We start from the raw sequence: 23,219 nt of genomic DNA on the forward strand, positions 1-23,219 counted from the left end.
GATACCACCAACGCTGCCTTCACTAAATCCTGCAAATCTACTGGCAGGCTAGGTATACCAACATGAGTAGCATCTCCCAGGCCAATATCCCCAGTACTGAGACACAGGTCACGTTCAACCAGCTTCGATGGGCAGGCCACATTGCCCGAATGCTCGACAAAAGACACCTAAAACATGAGCTCTACTTCAAGCTCTGAAATGCCAAGCAATCACTAGGAGGGCAGAGGAAATGCTATAAGGACACTCTGAAAGCCTTCCTGAAATAAATGCAATATCCCCATCAACACACGGAAATCATTTGCCTTAGAACACACAATCTGGAGAAAAAGCATCCACGAAGGCATCAATCTCCCCACGCCTCATAGGATGGAGCAAGCGGAGGCCAAGCGAAGCACGGAAGGAGAGCGCAGACCAGAGCATCCCGCCCATCCACCTCATCAAGCACCACATGCCACACCTGTGGCAGAACCTGTGGATCCAGGATCCAAAAGGCCATGTACAGAAGTTGATGCTGCTCCCTGCACTTTTCCTGGATTTACAGCGCACTGTAGATCTTGTCCATTGAGTCTCTTGCTGAGTGGAAGGCGAACTTAGACTCAGGAAGGAGTTCTTTAGTCACTGGGGGGGGAAGCGGTTGAGGAGGAGTCTCGTGATGATTTTTCCCGTGGCAGAAGATAGGGAATTCCCTCTGTAATGTCCGCAGAGAGTCCTGTCTCCTTTTGTTATGGGCCAGGGTTTAGAAAACTCCAAAGTATATCATGGAGTTCACCTGACCTATTGGTCACGATGAGCACAAGAGCTTGCCTTTCAGGTGTTATTCAACAGAGGCCTTCAGCACTTTTAATCAAAAACAAAGTTTATTCTACGAATTTAGTTAACATTTTTATAAACACATACAGTAAGCATTTTTATCAACTACCAACATAAATACCCCACACAGCTACAGTACTCTATGTATAACCCTTAATAAATTCCCCCTTTAGCTGTTCCAATTTAATAACAAGATCCCATAAACCAGAAAACCCTTTTCAAAGATGTGGCCCAGCACACAGCACTCAACACCTGGCATGGATGCTCCTGTTTCCTTTCCAAACCAGCAGGTTTGAATTTCTTCCACAAAACAGTTATTGCTGTTCAAGTTATCAAGCAGTCTGGAAACAGCTTTTAAAATGCAGATAGAGAAAAAAAACCTTCTGTCAACCTGTGCAGAACAAAACCAGTTCAAACTCAAAGCGAAAGTAAAACCAACTCCCAGAGCCACAGCCCAGCTCCACCCACACAATGACATCACTGAAGCCATGTGATAAGACAAAAACCTTTCGTAAAGGGACACTCCCATGACACTTTCTTGAAGATAGTCACAATTCAGACATCTCTGAGATTATCCGGCATGCTCTCTTCCTTCCAGACAAGGATGATGAGGTTGCGGATTCCAGTTGCATTTTATTATTTATTGCGAAGCCAACCCCTTAGAGACAACGTTCTTCTTGTGGTTTGCCTTTCCAGATGAAGACCTATCCACCACCTTGCTTTTTAAGTTGGCCATCCCCTGCCAGTTGTGGCCTGCTCAGGGCAGCAAAGTCAATGTTGTGGTATTGGAGTTCCTAGGCTATGAGGGTAGTGCAACGTTCAGATCTGTTGCTGTTGGGGTTGTCCATGAAGATCCTCACGTTCTACATCCTGAAACTAATTTGGGTGGATGGGGTGCGGTTGGGGTGGAAGATGCCCATGCATGGATTCCTTTAATTTGGGATGGTCGAGCCACACCAACCACCACATGGTCTGAGCAGAGTCAGGTCTTGACCCAGTGGCAGGGTGATCCAAGACAACTGGAAACCAGACTTGCTGTAGAATGGGGACTAACATGCCCATCATCCTCCAATCATCTGCCTGCCTGTCAGTGATGTCACATTTAAAGCATGATAGCATTTTATTTTTACGCACCTGGAGGAAACCCACGCAGGCACGTGGAGAACGTGCAGACTCCAGACAGACAGTGACCCAAGTGGGAGTCGAACCTGGGACCCTGGGGCTGTGAAGTTACAGTAGTAACCACTACTACCGTGCCGTCCTCATGTGGAAGAGCAGAGTTAAAATGGCTGTACAGGTATCCTGGGTAATGATATAGCTGGATCACAGGTGGGAGCACAGGCCACTGTGTTTGAAAAGCCAGTGGAAAATCAAACAACAGGGATGTGGCAAGAAGTATATCCAGGGGTGTTTGCTGATTGTGTGGCAACCCGATCACAAAGCCACAGCCTGAGACAGGAGGAAGAGAACTTGAGAAATGCTGAGATTCAATTGTCAGACACCATTTTTGGTCAGATGGTTAGTCAAGACCAAGAGCAGGTGGTGGATGAAGTGAATGTCTTTAGTTCAAGCAAGATGGTTGAATTAGAACAAAGAGGTTCAGAGATAATTAAGTTACACCGGAAAGCATGGTTACACCGGAAATGGAATCTGAGTGTATACCGGAATGTTATTACATTAGAAATAAGTTATTAATAAGAAAATTGAGACCTTTACATATTCAAGCAGATAACCATTACTGGTTGATCATAGAAAGGAGGTTTTGCGGGTGGCACATCAAGTTTCCGTAGGGGGTCTTTTAGGGGTAATGAAGACTCGAGCAAAAATACAAAAAAAAATTTATTGGCCTGGACTGCATAAAGATATAGTTCAATTTTGCTTTGCAGGTCACACATGTCAGGTAACAGAGAAACCTCAGGCGGCAATCAAACCAGCACCTTTAATATCCATTCCTGCATTCGAGAAACCAATAAAAGCAAGAGTTAGTGGGCCTTATCAGATCGAAAGGAAACTGAGTGAGGTGAATCATTTGATAAGAATGCCAGGCAGAAAGAGAACTCAGAGTGTGTCAGGTTAATATGCTACAAATTATTTTGATAAAGGACAAAAGAAAGAGGAAGTGTTCATCATTGTAATCAGGGAGAAGAGATGAATCCAGACAATTCTGAATTTGACATTCCTCAAATTAAATTGGACAATGAGAAAACATTCAAAAATTGGGATAAATTATTAAATTACTTTCCAGAGGAAAATCACAATGGCCTGAAAGAGTCATTGCAGTCACATAGGGCTGTGTGGGGGGAATAGCATGGTTCATTCAAAAGTAATCATGCAGGATGTAGCTATCATAAATGATGTTCCCATTAAACATGCATTCTCAATCCACTAACAACAGCACAGGTATAATTGGAGATGGCTGATTTACGTAAATGAAAAATAGAACTCCTTGACGGACTGAATGGAGAACTGAAGGCTAGAAAGCAGCTGGAATGGGAACTTCATCCAGTAGGAAGTATCAGTGATGGTGAAGAAAGCTGAGATCCAGCATCAGATTGGACAGGAAATGCAGCATACTAGCAATCATCTGCATGAGATCAAAGAGGAGCACCGACAGCCACAACAAGGAAAAGAACTATTCACAAGGTAGGTTGTGATGGAAAAAACTGCAGGAGCAGTGGAGATTCAAGAGCAGTCAAAATCCTATCATAATGGTGACACAGAAGTGATGACACTAGGATCTAGTCAGGAGGGACAGATGAAGAACTAAAGCAGTCTCAGTGTTTCACAAAGAGCATTGTCCATGGTGGAATATGCAATCTGGAGGCCGAAGAGCTGGTACAAATGTAGCCAGAATAGGCAGTCAATTTTCAACATGCAATGACCGGTGTTTGACGTTGTCCAAATGCACCAGCTGTTACCAATTATTTTGTATATCCTCAACAGACACAAAAGAAGCAGGATCCAAAACCATTGATAACTGTGACAAACTGATGATAAATGCTATAACAATGATCAACAATCTGTTGTACGATCACATGGAAGACTCTTCTGGTAAAGTCATACAATTGCACGTAACTGACTTATTGATAATGTTTTGTTGTGTAAAAGTATGGAGACTGTCACTGAGACCACTTTTAGGTCTGATAATACCAGATGCTGGATTCTCCATTCCTGATGCTAAGTATTGATGCCAGGGCAAGATTCGTGGATTTTTGTGACAGCAAAACTGCTGCCAAAACTGGACTGATTCAGTGACTGTGGAGAGGCTAGCACTAGTGCCATGTGGAACACAATCGATTCCAATGGAAAATGGTGTGGGATTCGCCAAGTCCGTGATTGACACACAGCAGGCTGACAAGCTGCAGCGGTATATACACATCACAATCCCAACTCACATTATCCCAGCCAACAAGATGATACTGGTTGCGCTGGAGCATGCCCATACAGCTGATGGGTCAGCTGGGGCCAGAGGATGGGGGTGGTTTAGCCCCACGTTCACAGTGGGCTATTGGCGGTGTGCGCAGCTGCATGGCTGCCTTTCCAGCTGCGGCAATGGTGTTCCATGCCCCGACTCCACAGCCCACCTCCTTGCCACCCACCACCACGCCCCCCGGGCATGGCAAAAGCCTCCCGGCCAGCGGCTCAACTGTCAGCAAACCATTGCGATGTTGGACACATTCTGTACCCCCTCTCTCTCCCTCGGCAGTCGCCACGTCAGTTTCACATTTTTTTAAAAGCACAAGTGAACCGCGTCATCGGGAACTCGGCCCATCGGAGGCGGAGAATCGCAGGAGGATCCAGAAAATACTGGGTCAGGCCCGCTAATGATATGCAAACGGTGTTTACTGTATGTGCGTTCCAGACCTCATTGACTGCACTGTCGAGGCGACGGACAACTGTGATTTGGTGCGGCATCCACCCCGGTGCCCACTGCGATTTTGGCGTCGGAATCTATTCTCCACCCAATCGCATTTCCCAATTCTGGTGTCAGCCAACAGAGAATCCTGCCCCAGGACTACTTGGACAGAACTTTTTTTATAAAAAATTTTTATTGGGTTTTTGAACAAAGTATATTTACCGTTATGTACACAGACTAAGATATGAAATGAAAATGAAAACTGTTTATTGTCACAAGTAGGCTTCAAATTAAGTTACTGTGAAAAGCCCCTAGTCGCCACATTCCGGCGCCTGTTCGGGGAGGCTGGTACGGGAATTGAACCGTGCTGCTGGCCTGCCTTGGTCTGCTTTCAAAGCAAGCGATTTAGCCGTGTAAAAGGGCACACACAAACATACCAAAAAAAAGTAAGAATAGAAAAGAAATAGAAAATGAAATAAAGTAACTGGAAAGGTATTATGCACCAGCTCAACAGCAGCAGCATATATTTACAACATATAGGTAGGCATCTGTTTGTGGGTCGGGGGGGGGGGGGGGGGGGGGGGGGGGGGGGGGGGGCGGGGGGTAGATATACATTTGGATGCCGAAGAAACAATTACAGAGGGCAATAGTCGAATGGGCCTGGTGTTGGTGTTATCACTTGCTTCTCCTGGACGGATTTCGCTGCTGTTGTCGTCTCGCACTCGCCTCCACTTCAGCCTTTCCTCCCGTCTTTTGCCTGTACTCTCCTTGTTCATTGTTCCTGTAGATGCCAAGTTCGTTATCGTTTCCCATGCCCTCCTTCCGGCTATCATTTCCCTGCCACTCCCCCCACCTTCCTGGTTCTTCTCTATTCCCTGTCTCTTACATTGGGTGAATGGCTCCCACGTTCTGTGAAAGCCGTCGTCTGACCCTCGGATGGCAAATTTGATTTTCTCCATTTGGAGAGATTCCGAGAGGTCGGACAGCCAGTCTGCAGCTCTGGGTGGTGCTGCTGACCGCCAGTCGAACAGGATTCTACGACGGGCGATCAGGGAGTCAAAGGCAAGGGCGTCCGCCCTCCTCCCCAGGAATAGATCTGGCTGGTCTGATACCCCGAAGACCGCCACTTTCGGGCATGGCTCCACTCTCATCCCCTTGGACATTGCCTCAAAGAAGGCTGTCCAGTACCCCGCAAGTCTGGGGCAAGACCAGAACATGTGGCTGTGGTTAGCCATACCTCATTGGCACTGTTCACATCTATCCTCCACCTCCGGGGAGAACCTACTCATACGGGTTCTTGTTAATTGGGCTCTATGTACCACTTTTAGTTGCGTCAGGCTGAGCCTTGCGCACGTGGAGGTGGAGTTAACCCTATGCTTTGCTCCAGAGTCTACACCCTATTTCAATCCCCAGGTCCTCCTCCAATTTCTTTTTTGTTGCATCCAGTACGGTGTCGACCCTTTCTACCAGTCGGTCATACATGTCACTACAGTTTCCTTTATCTAGTATGCTTGCATCCAGTAACTCTTCCAGTAGAGTCTGTCGTGGCGGTTGTGGGTACGTCCTTGTCTCCTTTCGTAGGAAGTTTTTGAGTTGCAGGTCTTAGCTCATTCCGCCTGGCTAGCTGGAATTTCTCTGTCAGTTCATCCAGGGTTGTGACCCTTCCGTCCGTGTATTGGTCCCTGACTGTCAGTGTCCCTCCGTCCTGCCCTCACCTTTTGAAGGCGGCGTCAGTCGGCGCTGATGTGAACCTATGGTTGTTGCAGATGGGAGCTTTGTCCGACATTTTGGTCAGGCAAATTGCTCCCGTAGTTGGTTCCAGGACTGGCTATCACCACCGGGCTGCTGGAGTGTTTTTTGGGTGGGGATGGGAGTGCTGCGCGGCGAGGGCCCGGAGGGAGGTCCCCATGCAGGAGGCCTCCTCCGCATGCACCCACTCGGCTTCTGACTCCTTGATCCATCCCCTTATTCGCTCGGCCATCGCCGCCCAGTGGTAGAATTGTCGGTTTGTGGACTTGGACAAAACTACTGCAAAAATGTCTGAAGGAAATGTCATTGCTGATGCCCGATCACGACTGTGACATAGGAAATTACTACAATGGATTATATTCATGTGACTTCTGCTTGATTAAAAGGTAAATGATATAAATACCATATAAAATATAAACTGTATGCCATCTTAAGAAATGTTTAAAATGAAAGGGGTTCAGAAAATGAAGCCATCTGCATATATTGATAGTTCATTTTCTCTCTAGGAAGGGAGGTGTTACGTGACGGATATATAAGGAACGTGGCGGATATATAAGAAAGGAGATCCAAGATGTAGCAGGCAACCTAGGGGGTAAAAAGACTGAGGAGTAAAAACCTGCTAGCACGGACTCAGAGTGATATGCCCATACCTGGCCGAGTTACAGTGTCCCAGACACAGTTAAACTCATTAGTGGGAATACACAGGATGCCGCAGATCCATTGTCCTTCGGGACACTCCTGCTTGATCAGCCATTAGCCCATTACAGTGTCTGATGGCCTCTTTGTCACTAAATGGGAGGTTAGTTACATATTAATAGCATGGCTCTATTCTCTTGTATAAGCGGGAGTGGGCCATCAAACAGCCAAGACAACGGTGATAGGTTTGAGTCTGGAAACCCCAGAGGGCCTTTGTTTAAGAGGTTGGGCAGAGATGAGAAAGAGAAAAATTACCCTGCTTTGAACAGGTACAACTGAAGGCTTTGGAAATCGACCAAGAGAGTTCAGGAAATTTGCCACCCGAAGCAGGGTTTGGAATGGATTCTGAACAAATATCCCAAACAGAAGAAAAGTTGCCTTGTGAAAGCAAGTATTGCCTTTGTCTTCCTGTGTGTGGCATGAGAGCTGCATGTTCTGGTGAGGTTCTGTTTAATGAGAACTATTGTGTTAAGGTTAAGAAACTGCATGTAATCTGTCAGTGTTAGAATTTAAATTCAGTTGAAGTTTAAAAGTTTAAATACTGTGTTCTCTTTTGTTTTTAATAAAGTTTGTTTATAAAATAACTAAGCCCTATTTCGTACATTATCGCTACTGGAACAAATCAATCATTCCGCACCATCATAAAACCTAAAGTTGTGCGTCTGGTCCACTGGTGATAGCAGACCAGGCATTGGTAACACTTAGGTTTCCTATGCTGCTGCCCCCACATTGTCATTAGCACAGGCACGGTCCTGCTCCTCCCAAGCCATCCCAAGAACGTTTTCCTCACGGGGGAGTGAGGGTGCGGAGCTCCAGGTGACTGTGCCCACTCACTCCAATTGTGCTCATGTTTGCCCTGCAGGAATACAGATGGGGAGAGCTTAGGCGCAAGTCCTGCCAGTTCAGATGGTTAAGTATTGGCATGTGTGGGACTGGAGTAAGAGTAGGGATGTCAGCAGTAAAGTTGGGAGGAACGGGATCCCGTGACAGACGGGCACCTCATAAGGTGGGTGGGTAAGAGACAGCCTTGGAGATGCAAGGGGTGGGTGAGGGGTTGCATTGAGAGACTGAAGGTGGAAGACGTACCCTGCCTGCATGAAGGAGGTAATTAATTTTCTGATGGCACTGCTACCTCATCCTTTTCTGCAGTGAGATGGCACTGACTAACGCCACTGCAGCCTTCCAGACGGGGATGGCCACCTTGCTGGTGAACCGCTATCGGAGTGCGGGTGCAGGACATCCCCACCTCTGTTGCACTTCATCCAAAAATGAGGGCTCCCTCTGAGAACCTTGGAACGGACTCTCTGGATGCGATCCCATTGAATGGATCTGGAACAAGTGCTGGGGAGGTGTTTAAATGGAGAGTCTCCAGTGATTGAAGTGATTAAGTTTCCCTGGGGTGGCTAAATCAACAAGAAGCCGACATGAGCACGGCGTGATTCACGTGGAGAAACAATCCCGTGAGAAATCCTGCCGGCAGACCCTTTTCCTCACCAGGACTGACACTATCAATTCCTGGAAAAGGTTCCAGCCAACACAAATGCATAATAGCTATTAATCCTTCATACTACAATGTGTTCCACAGATATTGTGCAAAATATTTCAACGTAGATAATGTACCCGAGAGCATTTTGAAAGACTACGAACACCCTACCATCAACACTAGGGTATTGAGTAAAACCAGAAAATACTAATTATCACAAGACCATCCATACTTCTAGAAAGGAAAAAGTCAAGATAACTGCTCAGATGCAACCCCTTCACATGCTGACCTGCTGTGAGATTCCAACCATGTTCTACTTTTATTTCAGAATGCCAGTAGCTCAAGGTTTTTATTTATTTGCACCCATTAGAGCTGGATTCTATTTTCGCACTAAAATGTGACTTCAGTATCTTTTATCCCTGCAGTGAGAGAGAGTTATGGATCTTTCACACTCATGAACATTGGGAATTCGTTGCCATCACTGACGCAGCTCCTGTTCAATCTATCAGCACTCAGTGATGACATTTCACGACACTGAATTTTAAAAGATGGATTGCTCCCTTTAAAAGTTTAAAACACAGGTCGCATTAAAGCTGCAGTCCACACACGGACCAGAACAAGCTTTATTGGACACCTGGATTGGATTGGATTGGATTTGTTTATTGTCACGTGTACCGAGGTACAGTGAAAAGTATTTTTCTGCGAGCAGCTCAACAGATCATTAAGTACATCAAAAGAAAAGGAAATAAAAGAAAATACATAATAGGGCAACACAAGGTACACAGTGTAACTGCATAAGCACCGGCATCGGATGAAGCATACAGGGGTGTAGTGTTAATGAGGTCAATCCATAAGAGGGTTATTTAGGATTCTGGTAACAGTGGAGAAGAAGCTGTTTTTGAGTCTGTTCATGCATGTTCTCAGACTTTGTATCTCCTGCCCGATGAAAGAATTTGGAAGAGTGCGTAAGCCGGGTGGGAGGGGTCTTTGATTATGCTGCCCACTTCCCCCAGGCAGCAGGATGTGTAGATGGAATCAATGAATGGGAAGCAGGTTCGTGTGATGGACTGGGCTGTGTTCACGACTCTCTGAAGTTTCTCGTGGTCCTGGGCCGAGCAGTTGCCATACGAAGCTGTGAAGCAGCCAGATAGGATGCTTTCTATGGTGCATCTGTAAAAGTTGGTAAGAGTTAATGTGGACATGCCGAATTGCCTTTGACACCTGGTTGTCAAGCTATGAATTTCTACACAATCAACAATGTCCTACTGTGTGTTCATCTGTGCATAATTAACAAGTTGTAAGGAATAATCATCATTTTTCATTTGATTATATTCCGCAGTGTATAGGCAGTGCCTCAGGGAAGATCAACTCAACCTGCAATTCACTGTACATTTCTGCCCGATGACAGGTCTTGGGTGGCATGGTGGCACCGTGGTTAGCACTGCTGCCTGTTAGCGCCAGGGACACAGATTCAATTCTGGCCTTGGGGGACTGTCTGTGTGGAGTTTGCACTTTCTTCAAATGTCTGCGTGGGTTTCCTCCGGGTGATCCGGTTTCCTCACACAGTCCAAAGATGTGCAGGTTAGGTGGATTGGCAATGCTAAATTGCCCCATTAGTGTCGAAAGGTGTGTAGGTTAAGTGGGATTATGGGAATGGGCCTAGATGGGGTGTTCTTTCAGAGAGTTGGTGCACACTCGATGGGTCAAATATCCTCCTTCTGCACCGTGAGGATTCTATGATTCCTTGACAACCAATTCCAGTTGCTCATAGCTAGTATACCGATATATAACTCGCAATATTATAAACTATGCTATCCTCTCAATGGTTTAATTCACAGGCATTGGGTAAAGAACAATGGAATAGCTGGGGTGTGAATACACTAACTGTGACAACACTGATGTATTATGACCATACACATCCTTAACACCTCTTGCTATTCATTTGAAAATAAAAATGCCTCAAGCAATGACCTGTCTTGTATACACTGCATAGCATCTAACTAAAACATACAGAGCAGAAACCTCCGAGGCTTCAGCCCCAGTTGATCCAGGTGACAGGTACGGGTGTGAGCTGATTGATTTCAGCGGATTGGATTTGGGTTGGGAGGAGGAGAGGTCAGTTTGGGCTGCTGCTCACCATCTCCTTCCATTCGGAAACTGGGTGATGACCCCATTAGGATTGACTGTCAAGCTCTCCATATGGTCACAGTAGTAACTGCACTGTAATGGGCTAATGGAATAGATATGCCATCAAGTGATGTGGACAATGAAGTATCTGTAACATCAGCAGTCATATGCTAGAGACTCTGTACAGCAGGCCAAGCAGGCAGCACTCAGGACAGATACACATATTCAGTAGCTCACCTTGGATTGTATATATTGCACATAGTGTAAATAAACAAGTTCAAAGTAACTACCCGAGTCAGGTTACTGCCTGTCTTGACAAGATGTACCACATAGCATGTCTATGAAACATGGAAGCAGTGGTAGTGACAGTGATCTAACCATACATTGGTGCCATTGGCAGAATGCCCACAGACCACAACCAGAATGGCAACCCGCAAGTGCACCTCAGCATAAGGCCAACTGAAAAGGGTAGCGATGGAAGTATTCAACAAGCTGTCGCTGCCCCTGCCCCACCCATTCAAAAGTCTTGAGAATGCACACAGAGGCCAACGTTGGAAGACGTGGTGAGATTATTTCATGAGGTATCGAGCAGCCTCAGGCCTGCTGACCAAAGGTCAGAAACACCAGGTTATTATGCTCCTCTCCACCATAGGGCCCGTCGCTGATGAGATCCTTCTCAGCCAGTGGGTAGAAGAGCCTTCCGCAGACTTCAAATCAGTTTTAAAAACCTTGTTCACGTTTTTCGCTTCAGAATGGGACATTGGTGCTGGGCGAATGCACTTCAGACATAGATCCCACACACCAGGGGAATATGTCACATCATTTCTGATGTATTCATTCATGGCAGACAGCTGTCACAACCAGAAGCCCTTGAAAGATGGTCACACATTCGGTTGACTATTTCACTCTGCTAGTCAAACAGAACCAAGTAAGTGAAATCGGCCATCTCATCCACTGAAGCACATGTCTGGGCATCCACTCATCATTTAGGCCCATGATGTGGAGGTGCCAGTGTTGGACTGGGGTGAGCACAGTAAGAAGTCTTACAACACCAGGTTAAAGTCCAACAGGTTTATTTGGAATCGCTAGCTTTCGTAGCTCCTTCATCATTTAGGCCCAACACAGTAGTCCCGTTCATGTAGAAGCCAGCCAAACTGGCCAAAAGTGCAGCAAATTGTACAGCAGCCATCAAAGAACAAAGAACAATACAGCACAGAAACAGGTCCTCGCCACTCCAAGTCTGTACCGATCATGATACCACCATTTGCCAAATCCCTCAACACGTCCTAGTGCCGTATCCCTCTATACCCATCCTATCCATGTATTTTGAATTGCCTTTTGAATGCCGTAAATGTATCTGCTTCCAGAACCTCCCCTGGCAGCATGTTCTAGGCACTCACCACCCTCTGTGTAAAAATCCTGCCTCGCACATCTCCTCTCAACCTTGCCCCATGGACCTTACAACTATGCCCCCTAACCATGAAGTGCAACGTGACAGCACATACAGCAAGATTGTCCATCAGGGGGCGTTGAATGCTTCCGTGATGGGAGGACATACATCAGTGAAATCAGCAATCATGTGCTAGAGACTGTACAGCATACCAAGCAGGCAGTATTCAAGAGGGATGTGCCTACTCAGAAAGGCTTATATTGTACCCATTGTAAATAAACCAGTTTGAAATAATTGCCTGTCAGACTTCTGCCCATCTAGATAAGATATACTACATCACAAGTCTTATGAAACAGTAACTTTTTTTATGATTTGGTGCGACTAATTTCTTCTGCTTATTGAGAAAGTGTGCGTCCAGAAATATTATGAATTGGCCACCGTGGAGGTGGAACTGAGAGATTCCAAACTCCTTTCCTAAGGGAACAATATCATACGATTCAGCAGTTTGAAATTCTTACAGGCATGCACAGATGAACAATGACACAAGCACGTTTTTTTTTAGAGCTACCCATACCCTTTGAACAACAACAAATATTTATATAGCATCTTTAAAGTAATAAAAACTGGCCAAGGTGCATTGTGAAATGAAATATGGCACACAGATACTGTAAGAAATCACTATCGAATAACATTATAGAATCTCAAGAAACGTATTGAATTTATAGAAATTTTATGAAGAGTGCTTAGTGGCTGTAAAACACAAACAGGACTGTCTCTGCCAAGGTCATGTCTCCAGCATTCCTGATAAGGTTGGATCTCATGAACCGTATGTGCGCCAACCATCTGAGAAAAGGTTAAACTCAGAAAAAACTGGTTGTCAAAGAGGAAAAATAATCACTTTTGACAGGAAAGTGTTTTTGCTCTTTCAAAGCGATCCAGGCTGGCTTTGGTCTTTGTCACACAGAGGAAGACCAGAGGAGCCCTTTCCAACAATTTGGTTAAAACGTAGAAGAGATTGCCACCAATAGCTAGGGAGATCAATACCCAGTGAGCGTTGTCCGTTCACCATCAGTAGCATCATCAGCAGCAGTACATCGTTCTCACCTGTCATGGTGTGGTGAATGTATTGCACTAACCATTCACCATGTATGTCACTGTATCACGCTGTTGCCCATGTGGGCTCCACCTATGGACCATTGTAAGATATTACCTGGAATGTATCGTGTTGGTGCCTTTGTGGGCTCCGCAACTGACTCCACCCCTTGAGGGGAGGTATAAAGAGCAGTAGGCAGCTCTCAGTAGCAGAGCAGTTGCAGGCAGGCACTGTTCTAGTCGATTAAAACCACAGTTTACATCTACTGTCTGTTTCACGTGAATTGATGGTCGCATCGCATGGGTCATGCGCTTTTTATGTCCAATTAGCTAAGTTATCATATTTAAGCTGTTGCTTCTTAATAAAGTTCTTAAACTACTCGCAAATCACCGGTGAGCTGGATCCCATTGTGGGGTAATCTGTGACTCCCAAACTCAAAACTTAAGGATAGTAATAATAATAATCTTTATTGTCACAAGTAGGCTTACATTAACACTGCAATGAAGTTACTGTGAAAATCACCTAGTTGTCACATTCCAGCACCTGTTCGGGTACACTGAGGGAGAATTCAGAATGGCCAATTCACCAAACAGCACGGGCGCGATTCTCCGCTCTCACACCGGTTCGGAGAATAGCAGGCCGCGCCGATTTTCACTGCGACGCCGGTTCAACGCCCTCCCGCTAGTCTCCGAACCCCGCAAAAACTACACATCGGCATTCCCGGCAAAGACCTCGGCAGACCCCCCGACACGACCAGAAGCCTGACTTTTTGGCCCCCCGCTATTCTCCGGCCCGGATGGGCCAAAGTCCCAACGTCATCACGCAATGTTTTCACGCCGGCCAACACACCTGCTTTTCAAGTTCGTCAATCAGTCGTGCTGGCTGACGAGAACTTCGAGGAGGTGAGCGCACCGCTCAGTGCACAGCTCAGCGCACCGCTGGAGTCTGGCCACAACGGGGAAGGCATCCCTGAAAATGGGAGGGGGTCCAGAGCAGGGGAGATGTGGGAGACGGAGGGGGGGGGGGGGGTGTGGGAGACGGAGGGGGGAGAGTGGGAGACTTAGGGGGGAAGTGTGGGAGACGGAGGGGGGAGAGTGGGAGACTGAGGGGGGGAGTGTGGGAGACTGAGGGGGGAGTGTGGGAGACGGAGGGGGGAGTGTGGGAGATGGAGGGGGAAGTGTGGGAGACGGAGGGGGATGTGTGGGAGACGGAGGGGGGAGAGTGGGAGACTGAGGGGGGGGAGTGTGGGAGACGGAGGGGGAAGTGTGGGAGATGGGGGGGGAAGTGTGGGAGACGGAGGGGGCTGTGTGGGAGACGGAGGGGGGGAGAGTGGGAGACTGAGGGGGGGAGTGTGGGAGACGGAGGGGGAAGTGTGGGAGACGGAGGGGGGGAGTAGGAGACTGAGGGGGGAGTGTGGGAGACTGAGGGGGGAGTAAGAGACTGAGGGGGGAAGTGTGGGAGACGGAGGGGGGGAGTGTGGGAGACGGAGGGGGGAGTGTGGGAGACGGAGGGGGGGAGTGTGGGAGACGGAGGGAGAAGTGTGGGAGACGGAGGGGGGGAGTGTGGGAGACTGAGGGCGAGTGTGGGAGACGGAGGGGGGAGTGTGGGAGACTTAGGGGGGGGAAGTGTGGGAGACGGAGGGGGAGATTGTGGGAGACTGAGCGGGGGAGTAGGAGACTGAGGGGGGAAGTGTGGGAGACGGAAGGGGGGAGTGTGGGAGACGGAGGGGGGAGTGTGGGAGACGGAGGGGGGAGTGTGGGAGACTGAGGGGGGAGTGGGAGATGGAGGGGGAAGTGTGGGTGACGGAGGGTGGGAGTGTGGGAGACGGAGGGGGGAGTGTGGGAGACGGAGGGGGGAGTGTGCGAGACGGAGGGGGGGGGAGTGTGGGAGACTGAGGGGGGGAGTGGGAGACTGAGGGGGGAGTGTGGGAGACTGAGGGGGGGAGTGGGAGACTGAGGGGGGAGTGTGGGAGACTGAGGGGGGAGTGGGAGACTGAGGGGGGAGTGTGGGAGACTGAGGGGAGAGTGGGAGACGGAGGGTGGGAGTGTGGGAGACGGAGGGGGGGTGTGGGAGACGGAGGGGGGGAGTGTGGGAGATGGCGGGGGGAGTGTGGGAGACTGAGGAGGGAAGTGGGAGACGGATGGGGGGAGTGGGAGTGAGGGGGTAGGGAGAGAGTGAGCGAGTGACTCGTCCAACCCCGGTTACAAAATGTCTGCCACCATGCCATGGCGTGCCGGTCACAAGGACAAGGCCGCTGGTTGCCCTGTGGCTTACGGCCACAGGCCACTGACGCACCCGTGAGGAGGACGTAGTTAACTGCCCGTTGGATGCAGAAAGTGACCAGGGGTTAGGCTGCCCGCGTGTCAGCCGCGCGACCAGGCCACCGGGACACACAGGTATCCCGTGGCAGGCGGCTGCCGAGGTGTCGACTAACCTCCGTCTAACATGTCCCGTTTCTCTGCCCCCCACCACCCTTCTGTAGGTTAGCACGATGTCTGCGAACAGAACGGCTATGTTCTGCGCAGTGGTTGGAGCCGCTGCACTGCATTTGGAGATGCAGCAGCATCCACAACCCGCAGTGGATGCAGGGATAGCTGCAGCAGCAGAGGGAAGGGCCGAGGGGTTGCCAGTCGTCGAGCAGCATGGGGGGGGGGGGGGGGGGGGGGGGGGGAGGAGGAGGAGGAGGGGGAGGAGGAGAGAGTGAGGGTGCAGCCACGGCGCCAGAGGCGACGACCAAGGCCGAGGGTGTACCGTGCCCGGGTCTCTTTCCAGACAATGACGGACATCACCTGCAGGAGGAGACTCCGGCTGAGTAGGGGGATGGTGATACATATCTGTCACCTCGTGGCGCACCTCGCACCACGTGGAACGGGGGAGGACACGCGATCCCAGTTGCTATCAAGGTGACGGTTGCTCTTAACTGCAATGCGACCGGCTCCTTCCAGTCTCCGAGCGGGGACCTCTCCGGGATCTCCCAGTCATCGGTGCACAGGTGCATCCGGGATGTCACCGACGCCCTCTATGCCATCGCGGACCTCTACATCACCTTTCCCGAGGACCGAGCAACTCAAGATTCACGAACTCGTGGATTTGCCAGCGTGGCCGGGATACCGATGGTGCAGGGGGCAATCGATTGTGTTCACGTCCCCATGCGCCCGCCTGCAGGGGACAGGGAGGTCTTCACAAACAGGAGGGGGTCATACTCCATGAATATGCAGGTGGTATGCGACCCCCACATGACGTTCATGAATGTCTGTGCAAGGTTCCCAGGGAGTGTGCATGACTCCTACATACTGGCGCAGTCGTACATCCCTGCGATGTTTGAGGGGCGTCCCCCCCGGCTGAGGGGCTGGTTGCTAGGCGACAAGGGTTATCCGCTGAGGTCTTGGCTGATGACGCCTATACGGAGGCCTCAGACAAATGTGGAAACCCGATACAACGAGGCCTATGCAGCAACCATGGGTGTGGTGGAGCGCTGCCTTGGCCTCCTGAAGATGAGATTCAGGTGCCTGGACCGCTCCGGAGGGGCCCTGCAGTACCAGCCCGACAGGGTCGCTCGCATTGTTGTGGTCTGCCGTGCGCTGCACAACATCGCGATGCAGAGGGGAGATGACCTGCTGCAGGAGGCGGAGGGAGAAGCCAGTGGCAGTGGTGCCAGCACAGAGGAGGAGGAGGAGGAGAGGAAGGAAGGGGAGGAGGAGGAGGAGGAGGCTGGCGGAGTGGCGGGCACAGCACGCAGACACGACCCAGGTGCTGGTGATGCCCAGGAGGCGGCACGACGGACCCGGCGAGGACGGCGGGCATGCGACGCCTTGGTGGCAGCACGGTTCACGCGTCGTATGCGACGTCCCCGCTGAACACCAAACCACCACCTGCATCGCTAGTCGTGCAGAGGGTCACCACACAACTGCCACCACCACAACCCCCCCCCCCCCCCCCCCCCACACCCCCCCCCCCCCCACACCCCCTCTCCGTGTACACTGCTCCACTTAGACATCACCTTTACCACTGGCTCCAGACGGTATGGCACAACATCGATGGCTGTGTCAGCGGGTGTGATCAGTGCCATGTGGAATGATGACAGCTCGCTCTGCGATGAGCTGTGAGCTCAGAATCGTTAGAGAGAGTCTGACCCATGGCAATAGCTGAACCATCCACCTTGGTGGCCGGTGAGTTCGTAACCGACACTCCATCACGTGCCCACGTGGGGTAGCTGTGGGAGGGGGTGGGGGGAGGGGAATGGACTGCACACCCGGCACCGAAGTTTCACCGCTCGTCAACCCCAGCGACACTCGGTCACCATCACGATTCCTGTGGCTGTGGAACAATCACACGGTATTACAAGTAAAGTGGAACAGTGCGTTTAATGTTAACAATAATTTACAGATGCCCTAGCCCCTACAACTAAACTGTGCCCTTCACCCGTGCCAACTTACTCAGTGTCTCTCTTTGTTGCCTTACGGGCCCTACAACTACGTCTACGTGACTCCCCAGATGATACAGCAGGAGTGGAGGAGGATTGCTGCGAATCGCCCCCTTCGACATGTTTCTCCTTCAGCAAGCGTTTCCTGGGGCGACCCAGCCTTGATGGGCCAGGCTGCTCTGCGGGCATCGTGGGTGACATTGTGCCACCCTGCTCTGCCTGCTGCCCACCCGATGCACCAGGGATGGGACGGGGGGAGGCCAAGAATTCCGGGACGTCCCGTGATGGAGTTAATGGGACGGGCCACGAAACCTCCTCCTCCCTCGGGGAGCCCGGTGGCCCTCGGGCCTCCCTTTGGGACAGAGGTGCGAGCGGGGAGGTGCCCCGTCGCGCCACTGACACCTGGCGCTGCCAGTCCTGGAGGCCTGCAACGGTATCCACCAGGATCCGGAGGTTTGCAGAGACGGAGTCCAGGGAGTTAGACATTCCTGCCAGGGACTGTGCGATCTCAACCTGTGTGTGCACGACGCCATCCAGCACATGTGTCAGGCGGTTGATGCTCTCCGTGATTGACTGCTGGGACTGTGCCATTGACTGCTGTGACAGCGCCATGGCGTGCTGCGACTGGGCCATGACCTGCTGAGACTCGGCCAAGGCCTGCAGCGCGCCAGCAATGTTGTGTTGGCTCTGGCGCATTGCTGCCTGTGAGAGGGCAACCCTGTCCAGGGCGGAGGATGACGCGTGCACATTAAGCCCAACGCCTTGCATAACCTGACCCACTGCCTCCACCGCGGAATCCACCCATGCGGTGTCGGCCTGGGTTGCTGCCATGAGCGGCACCACTCCCTGCTCCTGGACGCGGTTCGACTCCTCTAACAGCGTCTGCAGAGTCTGGAAGGCAGCCCTCATCCCGTCATTGTGTCCCTGGGTTTCTTGATGCATCGGCTGTGTGGGTGGGTTGAGAAAGTCCAGGAACTCGGAAAACGTCTGGGAGCCAGCTGGATGCTGGGCCTGGACTGCCCTCCGCCAGTCCGGGCCCTCGGCTGCTCCGACCTCCACCTGCTGTACCTGCTCAGCTGTGATGTGCGGCCCAGACTGTGACCCAGGAGCCCCATCACTAAATAGCCCAACCGGGGTGAGTGTCTCTGGGATTGTGGATGGTGTGGGATATAGCTGTGCCGCAAGCTCGAGGTCATCTTGGGTGGACGCCTCCTCTATATCATCGGCCCACTGAGAGGCCGCAGGGCATTCGCGGGCCATTTCTTTCCCTTGCTCTCTCGCCGCCCTCTGGGCGTCCTGCTCCATAGATTCGGTTGGAGAGGATGGGACTCCCCGCTGATCGGGCACCCTCTGACGTGCGGGCCTGGGTGAGGTGGGGGCAGATGCCTGTGTCCGCCTGGAGGCAGACGGCCCTGGTCGTTCGGCATCACGTCCTAGGGAAGAGAATGAAACGGGTTATTTAGAGACGCTCGGCCGGGCGCTGGACGGTCCCAGTGGGCAGGGTGTGAAGGGACACAGGATGGGGGAAGTGTTCCAGTGGGCAGGGTGTGAAGGGAGAGAGGATGGGGGAGGTGTCCCAGTGGGCAGGGTGTGTGAAGGGACAGAGGATGGGGGAGGTGTCCCAGTAGGCAGAGTGTGAAGGGACAGAGGATGGGGGCGGTGTCCCAGTGGGCAGGGTGTGAAGGGACAGAGGATGGGGGAGGTGTCCCAGTGGGCAGGGTGTGTGAAGGGACAGAGGATGGGGGAGGTGTCCCAGTGGGCAGGGTGTGTGAAGGGACAGAGGATGGGGGAGGTGTCCCAGTGGGCAGGGTGTGTGAAGGGACAGAGGATGGGGGAGGTGTCCCAGTGGGCAGAGTGTGAAGGGACAGAGGATGGGGGAGGTGTCCCAGTGGGCAGAGTGTGAAGGGACAGAGGATGGGAAGGGGGGGGGGGGGGGGGGGTGTTTGTCATGCAGGGTTGTCTCACTTGTTGCAGCTCCGCCAACCTCGCATTGCGCGATCTGCCGGGTGGCAGAACCCCCAACAAGGTCCAGGGCCCTCTGCTCAAACGTGGTGAGGGGGTGCAGGATGGGCGAACCCCCTCCAGTCTTGTTCCGCTCACGGGTGTTGTGAGCGGTCTTGTCCTGTTGGGGGAGGGGGCATAGGTAGATCATTACAACACGGCAGGTATCAGCAGGCCGTTCAGATACTGGCACAGTTTGGGGGTCAAGTTGTAATAAGACCATTGCATCTCTCCACGGGGGCCAGAGCGCTGGGTCTGTGACTACTTTGTGAACCACCCTCAACTCACTCTGCCCCAATCCCCCTCCACCCCCCGTGCCGGGGGGGGGGGGGGGGGGGGGGGGGGTGATTAAGTAAAGGGGGGGGGGGGATGGTTGTGACCCGGGGGCACCCTCTTGGCACTTACCCTGGCAGCCCTGGTGAGGTTGTGCATCTTCTTCCTACATTGCTCTGCAGAGCGAGGGATCTGCCACACAGCACTGACGGCAGCAGCCACGTCACGCCAGGCCTGGCGCACTGCGCTGGCAGGGTGGCGATGCCCTCTACACCGGCAGATTATGCCCCTCCTCTGCTCGATTGTATCCAGCAGCGTCTCGACGTCAGCCTCCAAGAATCGCGGGGCTGCTCTCCTTGGCTCCGACATCCTGTCCTACAGTTTTTGTGCTCGCCCGCGCCTTTTTACGGCGTCGGGCAGCCTTACATGGGCGTGTTCATGTCGTCGTCGCGTTCCGGCGTCATCGCGCACGTGATTTACGCGGCCCCGTTCCTCGCCCATTTCCCGGACGTGAATACGTCGGGAACGGGGCTGTGTCAGGCCGTCGCAAAACGGCCGACTTCGCGATTTTCCGTGGGTGCGGAGAATCGCGCCCCACATGTTTTGGGACTCGTGGGTGGAAACCAGAGCATCCAGAAGAAACCCAGGCAGACACGGAGAGAACGTGCAGACTCCGCAGTCAGTGACCCAAGCCGGGGATCAAACCTGGGGCCCTGGGACCCTGACACTGTGAAGCAGCAGTGCTACCCACTGTGCTACCATGCTGCCCTAGGTCAGATGACCAAATGTTTAGCCAAAGGGGTAGATTTTGAGGAGAGTCTTAAAGGAGAAAAGCAATGCCAAGAAGGAAAGAGGTGTAGGGAGTTTATTCAAGATCATAGATCATAGAATTTACAGTACAGAAGGAGGCCATTCAGCCCATCGATTCTGCACTGGCCCATGGAAAGATCTCCCTATATAAGCCCACACCTCTGCCCTATCCCAGTAACCCAATAACCTCATCTAACCTATTTGGACACTAAGGGCAATTTAGCATGGTCAATCTACTTAACCTGCACATCTTTGGACTGTGGGAGGAAACCGGAGCACCCGGAGGAATCCCACGCAGGCTGTGTCCCAAGCCAGGAATCGAACGTGGGACACGGGAGATGTGAAGCAACTGTGCTAACCACTGTGCTACCGTGCTGCCCAAGAGTTTAGAACTTAAGCAGCTGAAGGCCAATGGTGGAGCAATTAAAATTGAGGACGGTCAAAAGGGCAGCATTAAGATGAGCACTGAGAATGTGAGGAGCTGTGGGGTTGGAAAAGGTTACAGAGTTAGGGAGGGGCAAGGCCATGGAGAGATTTGAAAACAAGGAGGGAAATTTTTAAATCAAGGTGTGGCGTGGCAATGTTGGCAGCTGGTAAAGCACTGATGGGAAACAGGATTTTAGTGCGAGTTAAATAAGGGCAGCAGTGTTTTGATGACCCCAGGTTTATGGAGGGTGGAATGGAGATCATCAGCCAGGAGTGTATTGGAATAATCAGGTCTAAAGATAATGAAGGCATGAATGAGAATTTCATCGGCAGATGAGCTGAGGCCGGAGTGAAAGTGGCCAATTTTTTAAAGTTCTTTCGTGGGACATGGGTGTCACTGACAAGCCAGCATTAATATCGGCCAACTCTAATTGCCCTTGAGAAGGTGGTAGTGAGCTGCCTCCTTGAACCACTGCAGGCCATGTGGTAGGTACAGGCACAGTGCTGTTGGCGGGAACGGGTGGTTGGAGTTCCAGGATTTTGGCCCAGCGATAGTGAAGGAACAATGATATAGTTCCAAGTCCAGTAAGTGTGTAACTTGCAAGTGGTGGCGTTTCACAGATTTCATAGAATTTACAGTGGAGAAGGAGGCCATTTGGCCCATCGAGTCTGCACCGGCTCTTGGAAAGAGCACCCTATTCAAGCCCACACCTACACCCTATCCCCATAACCCCACCAAACACTAAGGGAAATTTTGGACACTAAGGGCGATTTAGCATGGCTAATCCACCTAACCTGCTCATCTTTGGACTGTGGGAGGAAACCGGAGCACCCGGATGAAACCCACGCACACGCGGGGAGAACGTGCAGACTCTGCACAGACAGTGACCCAAGCCAGGAATCGAACCTGGAGCTGTGAAGCAATTGTGCTAACCACTATGCTACCGTGCTGCCTTTCCACGCATCTTCTGTCCTTGTCCTTCCAGGAATAGGGCTCATGGGTTTGGAGGGAGTTGTCGAGGAAGCCTTGGTGAGTTGTTGCAGTACATCTTGCAGATGGTACGCACTACCGCCACTGTGCACTGGTGGTGGAGGGAGTGGATGTTGAAGACATTAGACAGGGTTCCAATCAAGTGGGCTGATTTATCCTGGATGGTATCGAGCTACTTGAGTGTTGTTGGAGCTGTTCTCATTTAGGCAGGTGAAGAGTATTCCTTCACACTCCTGACTTGTGCCTTGTAGATGATGGACAGGCTTTGGGGAGTCAGGAGGTGAGTTACTCCCACAGAATTTACAGCCTCTGAACTACTCTTGTCGCCACAGTCTTTATATGGCTGGTCCAGTCCAGTTTCAGTTACAGAAGTAGAAATATGCACTCAGTGATGGCAAAAACGTATGGCCGGAAACTCATTCCGGGGTGAAATATGACTCCAGGGTTGCGGACAATTTGTCTTAATCTCAGTCGGTTGCCAGGAAGAGGGATGGAGTTGATTATTAGGAAACGGAGTTTGGAGCAGTGACCGGGAAAACAATGGCTTCAGCCTTCACAACATTTAATTAGAGCAAATTTCTGCTCAGCCAGTACTGATGTCTGATCAGCAGTGGAGGGTGATGTTGTGAGAGGTGTTGGCGAGGTACAGCAGGGTGCCGTCAGCCTATGTGTGAAACCTAACACTGTGCTTCTGGATGATGTCACCAAGTGGCAGCATATAGTCGATAAACAGAATGAGAAGGAGAAAGAGGAATGAGAACAAGCCCAAAGAATACAGACAAAATATACATATGATACATACATAATATGCAGCAAATTATACTGTGTTCCAAATGCAAGCATGGTGCGACAACAAGTGCCTTGATAATTCAGACAGCGATATTGTCATTTGTTCTCATCTCTTTTCTGTGTATTTCCCACAATTAAGATTGTGTTCAATTTGGCGATAGTTGAAAGGAAGGTGGAATTCACCCCAGCTCACCAAAGCATTATATTTAAAGCCAAGCTTTTCTTCAGCATGGAGAGAAAGCGACTGAATAGGTTTGTATTCTCTCCGCAGTGCCCTTACATGCTAAAGCTACGCGGGAAAC

Source organism: Scyliorhinus canicula, chromosome 1 (genome assembly GCF_902713615.1).
Source record: "Scyliorhinus canicula chromosome 1, sScyCan1.1, whole genome shotgun sequence".
Classification (NCBI taxonomy): Eukaryota; Metazoa; Chordata; class Chondrichthyes; order Carcharhiniformes; family Scyliorhinidae; genus Scyliorhinus; species Scyliorhinus canicula.